Genomic DNA, 7,715 nt, shown 5'->3' on the forward strand with positions numbered 1-7,715 from the left:
GAACTATTAAAGGCCCAGGAAAGAAGACTGCCATGGTATGGCCACGTGTAGGAAGAGCGAGAGAAAGACTGAGTTGAGGGTGGACGTATGTTGACCTTAAAGACAAACAATGGTCAGTGGACGATGTGTCTGACCGAGCCAAGAGCCAAGAAATAACGACCCACACATAGAAGTAGGAAAAGATGTGGAGAAAGAAGACATAATGCAAACAAAATCAAGGAATCACTCAGAGATGAAATTAGCGCTTCCTCCTAAGAGTTCAGCACTTCAAAGATAGTAAAAAGCGCAATTCAACAACAACCAAATGCAATATAAGAAACTACAATTACTGTACTACCCTTGTTTTATTTATTGGTTTTCATTTATTAAAAATGTTTATGTTAAATTCAGCTAAACTGATAGAATAATTGTTCATTTTAACAATATTATTTAAGAAGTTTAAATTGTCCAATTGACTTCGATATTGAAACAGAAAGGTTTAACAAATGAAATTTTAAAAGCGAGAAAAACCGAGTCAGTCTCGATCGCACTGGTTTCGTTGCATCCAGTTATAAATCCCTGGTGTCCCCTGTGCCAGGTAAGCTCTGGTTTCCAGCTACGGCCACAGGAGCTAATTTTTCCACACGCCTCTGTCGACCTTGGTAATGAATAAAACTTGATCATCAGTCGACTTAAACCGAGGTGGTTTGACAGGACATGGAGACAACAGCCTTGGAAACACAATGGCGACATCTTAAATTTATGGAAAAATGGTATAGTCTATTTTCTATCATCAGTACTCTGGCTTACCAACGTAGGTTTTAGGTAGAGGTGGCATACGCACATAGCTCTCGACTGGCTGAAAAAAATGTTCCTAGATCATAGGCTTACTGTGATAAAAATGCAAACTGTTTCTTCAGTAATACACCTGAATGCTTAAATATACGAATAACCCTCCCACCTTCCTATCTAGATCATAAACATGGCTATTTATATCGATAATATAACGAGCTTGTATTAAATAACGTTCCAGGTCAAACGCAAATGAAAGACAGGCTTTAAACGTGATTTTTTTATCTCAGTGAAGGTAAATAAAAGGTATTTTGATAATTTCTTGTATGTTAATTACGAGAGTGGGTTAATATTCAAATAGCATGAAATACTGTTGTCTATGAGGCTTTGTGGGCCTGTGGGCAGAAAATGGAACAACTACTGCCGTTTTTGGGTGGAAGGCGGGAAATTTCAGCTAAAGCATGGCGTGATGGCAGTGGTATTTGTGATTTTTCTTTTCAGAATACTCTGCATATTTGTATAATTTTTTCTCTTGAGCATACAAAACATTATAGTAGCTATGTGACTGAGCACTTTTAGGAGTATTTAGCCAAATAACTTATCGAACAAAAGTCTGAAATCCCATTCAGTATCCGTCATCCTAGCCTTGAAATACATATTTTTTTTCATTGTTGGGCATTGTAACGATACTTAGATAGTGAATAAAGTTATAATAATAAAGTTATTTTGACAGATATGGAGTGAATATGTGCTTTAAAGAAGGCCGGTAAAATAAGGTATCTGTGGAATCAGTATACAAAACACTATAAATATGATAAAATCCATTTCTGAATCCACATTACTTTTCCTTGAGAAATATTATGAAGATTTTCTGTACACGAAGGAAAAGCCATGAGATTCTTGATCAAATATTCACTTGATAAACATGAGGTAGAGTTTTTTTTGTATTTCTCTCTTTCAATATATATATATATATATATATATATATATATATATATATATATATATATATATATATTACGTGTACATATATCAGTGCTTCTAAATTGTTTTTCCTGATAATCGTGCTTTCATTTGCGAAGTTGGCATAGGCTATATTCTCTTATTATTATTATTGTGTAAACATGATCGTTATTTTATAGTGCCAAAATTTTGGAACTATATAGATCTACATTATTGTATTTTGTTTTAGTTTTAATGAAAATCATGAACAGAATTACCATATTTTCTTGTTCTTTGTCTATGTCTGCTAGGCATGAAAGCATAAATAAAAGCGTCTTTGCTACATAACTAGTGACATTGTTTAGGTCTATTATTAAATACTTAGTTTACCACAAAAATAGGACTTCTATACACACACACACATGACGTTTCTTTAAAAAAAAAAAAAACAGTAACATAAGTTTAGGGCAATCAACATATATTTGTGGTAATTTTGGTTCAGACGCAGGGTAAAGCAACCTTGCACTTGTGGAAGATATATATATATATATATATATATATATATATATATATATATATATATATAATATATATATATATATATATATATATATATATATATATATCACAAGCATGCACATAACTATGATTATATATAACTGTGGGTGCTACACTGGCTTGTTATTTACGCATCACCTGCTTTGAGGTGCTAGTACTAAACACTAAAGTAGACGGCCGCACAAATATATCGTTTATTAATATAATTTGTTGACCACACAATATAGAAATACTTTGATCCCAATGGGGCTAGTACTAAACACGGGGCCCGAAGGAGCTTCAGCCATGTTTAGTACTAGCACCTCGGAGCATGTGGCGCGTAGATAACAAGCCAAATAGCACTAGCATGTATTATATAAATACAAGACTGAATGCAAAGTATGGCTGAAATTCTTTGTCTTTTCAGTGAAATGTAAGTATATATTATCAACGCATTACTAATAAACTGACTATAAAAAGAATTGTTTTTGGTGAATTACGGAAAGTTTACGTTAATGTTCTTTTAGGAGACTTCAGTTCCTTTCATGATTTTTGGCAGTGTCAGTACTGCAAAATAAGGAGCCTTCTTTGTAGACGCATCAAATGTGGTTCATCCACGATTCAGCCGTTGAAACTATGAATATGGCAGTGACCTTGGTGTTCATATGTTGGAGCTACCCTCTGTTAAGGGAAACGGTCTAATGTTTATAAATACTTTCATTTTAAATTAATGTATTTTTGAAGAGGGATATAACATTCTAGTGATTTTCTTGACTGGAAACGAGTTATTTGTCCATTCGTCAGCTAATTCAGGGATTGAGAAGAAGCCATGTCCCTTACACGTGCATCATGAATGAAACCATTCCCTATTTTATTCACTCATAAAACCATTCACTGATTTATTCATTCATTCTTCAACGAAAAGCACAATAAAAAAACCCGACTTGACTGATGGGCAAAAACTTTGTTATGAATGTTAAAAACTTGATTTTAAAAAGTCTTGAAAGAAGAAGAATATTCTTTATAATCATGTTTTTCAAACGAGGGAAACGATTCGCATTTGACTCATTAAAAAGGAAATCCATTGCACTAACAGTTTTTGCTAATAATTAGGAGACTGTCGTATTATCATAAGCCTAGTATTTACTTCCCTAGTAACCACAACTCAATTACTCCTTGTATGATCACCCTCGAGGCTTTATCACTTGAATGATAAGGTCTTGGCTTATGTCTCCATGCGCCTCCCGCGCAGAATGGGAGGGGGGAGGGCAAGGGGAGAGAAATACCGGGGGGGTGGGTGGGCGTTAAATGAGAGGAAAATGGGAATAGGAATGGAGAGTTGACATTACTTGTTAACAAAGATTTTCGTGGTATACATACACACAGACATGAATAAAAAGTGTGCCATTAAAGGGGATATGAATCAAAAGTACTGAAATACAGAGTAAGACTGGAATTTAATGACAGATAGAATAAATGAAATTTAAACGACTACCCAAGAGCAAGGAAACGGGAGACTTCATCAAACCGCAGCTGTTGCCATCACGCGAGTTTCTGTTGCAAATGTGCAACCCTGGCTATTCTTCCACTGCTAATTCAGAAGATCACTGACATACATAAGAAACTGCAAAGCAAGGTAAGAATTTTGTAATATAAGCTGAACGGACAAAATCTTTAAACTAACAGCCTTTGCAAATAACTACTTTAAGTCAATATATGGTATTAAAACTGTACTTTATATTCTTATATTTGTCACTAGTAAGATTAGGGTCTAAATGAATAAGCCATATTTCAGATAATCACATTAAAACTGGGGTTGTCCTTATCCAAGTGACGGTCTCAGCTTCATTTGGTCGTTAAAGGCCTAGTGACATAACATTCAAAAGAGCATTGATAGTCTCCAGTTAACAAATACATCTACCTTAAGTGTAGTACTGCTGCTTTCGTACAATCTCTGATAGAGTATCACAGTGTATATGCATAATTTTCTTTTAGTTTTTTGTCTTGTTTTAGCCTGTTTTTTTTTTTTTTTTTTTTTTTTTTTTTTTTTTTTTTTTTTTTTTACCAGTGGAACACTGATATTCCACGCAAACGCATCTTTGCAGCAAAACCGTCTTAACCTTGTTTCTGTGGGCATTGCCCCATAAAAACGGGTAACTGGCAATATGAAACTGAAATATTTATGGATATTGTGTCGTCTTATAAGAATTCTTTATTGATTTTTTGTCTCAGTGTCCAAAACTGAAGCGTTGTGATTTGATTCCTGTCTCTCTTAAGTGCTAAGTCTTTTGATAAATATTATTCTTTTCTTCATCAATTTATGTTCTGCTGTCTAGAAACACTGCAGCATCAGTATATCTAAAGCTACTACTGGCTTTTTAATAATAACTGGTTCGAGGGTTGCTCTGTCTAAAACTATATAGGGGTATATGAATATATATATATATATATACACACACACACAACACACATATATATAAGATATATATATATATTTAATATATAGATATATATAATATATATATATAATTTAAATTGCCCAGTCGACAGGTAATTTCATTGCTTACCTGTTACTACAAAGTCAAGATGTCCCATCTATTGGTAGCACTGATAGTGACCGCATCAAAAGGCCACTGGTAGTACATAGCTGTACTTACTCACTGCATTCTCTCTCTCTTCTCTCTCTCTCTCAAATCTCTCTCTCTCTCTCTCTCTCTCTCTCTCTCTCAGGTCTACAGGACACTAGCTTTGCCCAAAATAATTTAGTTGACAAAATCTAACATGACTAGACTGCAAGAAATAAGAGATGAAATAAAATGGAATATAAAGTTCCGAACAGACCAATCTTTACAGTCTTTAACAGCCAAATAAAGGTCAAAATAAGTTAAAGTCCAGTACATTCCCAATGCGTACATCTTCAACCTCTTTTTCAGCGAAACATATGAAGAAGTCAAATAAATCCCTTATCAACCCAAAATGCTTCTCATAAAGTATATACAATATAATAAATGCTTGAAAAAAGACAATATGTAAAATGAGAAAAACAATCTACAGTTTGGGAAATTACATGTGGTTCCTATCTCCAAACAGCAGTGTTCACAGTCTTAATCGAAAAATCTCGAACCACAAAGTCTTCACTGAAGACTTTTAATAATGTTCAGTGTTGGTCTTTGAATAATCCTTTTTCCAATAATTCACACCCTGGGACTCCGCCCAACAGAAATGCACATACACACGTTTCCACCGGAACCTGGAAACTTCCAGCAAATGCACTCACGAAGTCATGTGACAAGTTCACACGTCTTGAGAAACCTGACGTAACAATTTTACTTAATTAGGAAATGCGTCAGATAATGGCAAAACATCCTCTCAAGGATTTTGGGAAGGTTTTCCTCCACACCTGTTAATTAAACATTTACTGTGCATTGTAATTCATAACATACTTGTGACCTATAGGCTTTTCAGATTATATATATATACATGTATATTATATATATATATGTAGAATCTACTGGTCACTTTTACCAGACACATATGTAATTCTAATAGCCACAATGCCCTCTTAACTTCTCGAATTCTTCGCGCTTTTTTGGATGTGACAACGTGACCTCCTTGTGGTTAAGGTGACGCGGGTTCGTCTCCCGCGACTGGCAATCACAGTCTCTTCAATTTCTTGCGTTTGGATGTTACGGCCTCAAACATCACATCAAAAAGCGCGAAGAATTCGACAGTTAAGAGGGCATTGTATATTAGAATTACACACACACACACACACATATATATATATATATATATATATATATATATATATATATATATAATTATCAATACATATATATGTATGTAAATATCTATCTATTTATATATACATACATATTATATATACACACACACATATATATACATATATAAGGCTCAAATCAGAGAAGTGGGCCAATATCTAAGTGCTGCAAAATTTACCTCCCGCCTCTTAGATCTGTGGATTACTCTCTTTACCTGGCGTCCACCCAGCTGTAACTGGATAACAACGTCTCTTAGTGTCAAAATTAAAGGTCATGGTGATAGCAGCTCCATCCTTACAGACTTATTAAAGATTCGGAATGCAGTATACTTCTGGCATTACGCAGTCTAGAAGGGAGGGTAAATGGTGGGATAATCTTTTATATATATATATATATATATATATATATATATATATATATATATATATATATATATATATACATATATACAGAAAGACAGACATGTTGTAACGTATCCGTGTGTATTGAAAAACCCCGCAAAAAAAAAAAAAAGAAAAAAAAATTAGCGACCACAAAGAAAAGGAAAATCAGAGCCAAATGTTGGACATATTTCCGGTACAGAGAAATCAACTGAACAGAAATAAGCAAATAGATACAATTATGTATATAAAGGGAATGCACTCTGAGAATTGCTCTCTATATTTTAACATGTAGTTCATCTTCTAATTTCTTCCCTGTTTAAGTAATACGAGTCAATTTTATTTACTTTAGTAGTGATAAAATACATCAGCTCTCCCAAAGCGACGAGGTCAAACAACCTCTTTTAGTGTAAGTTTCCTGAGTGCAGAGAAGACACGAATAATCGTGTACATTAAGATGAATAATGAGTAGGAGAAAAGAAAGAATGATTACTAAGAAATTCGAGTGTTCGGATGCTTATCGCTACTATCTTGCCTAAAGTCTCTCTCTCTCTCTCTCTCTCTCTCTCTCCCTGAGACAGGCCATCTTCCCTCAGCAGAATCGAAGAACAATATTTGTTGTATACTTGTAATAGAATTTATGCTAATTACTGAAGACTAATACAAATATTCTTATAGCTTCCAGATTTTTCAAATAGTAAACATGCAAATTCTCTTGCAATGAAATGTCGTGAAACAACCGAATATCTAAGAGCTGAAAAATTAATTTCGAAGACAATCTAAGCACACCAGAGAGTGAGGAGTTGAAACTACGAGTACACAGTCACTCCTAAGCCAACATTCCATAGAGTGCACAGTCACTCCTAACCCAACCTTCCAATCTCTTCATCTAATCTGATTTGAAGGTGATTCCGTTTCGCCAATCAATTTTTAATTCCGATCTCTCAGGAAATAAGAAAAAACAAGTAAAATGTGCGCCGAAGTTTCTTCGGCGCAATCGAGTTTTCTGTACAGCGTATAGTCAAGGCCACCAAAAATAGATCTATATTTCGGTGATCTCGGTATAATGCCGTATGAACCGCCGCCCATGAAACTTTAACCACGGCCCCGTGGTGGCCTACCCCATATCGTTGCCAGATGCACGATTATGGCTAACTTTAACCTTAAATAAAATAAAAACTACTGAGGCTAAAGGGCATTAATTTGGTATGTTTGATGATTGGAGGGTGGATGATCAACATAGCAATTTGGAGCCCCCTAGCCTCAGTAGTTTTTAAGATCCGAGGGCGGACAGAAAATGTGC

The sequence above is a fragment of the Macrobrachium rosenbergii genome, chromosome 36, assembly GCF_040412425.1.
Source record: "Macrobrachium rosenbergii isolate ZJJX-2024 chromosome 36, ASM4041242v1, whole genome shotgun sequence".
Classification (NCBI taxonomy): domain Eukaryota; kingdom Metazoa; phylum Arthropoda; class Malacostraca; order Decapoda; family Palaemonidae; genus Macrobrachium; species Macrobrachium rosenbergii.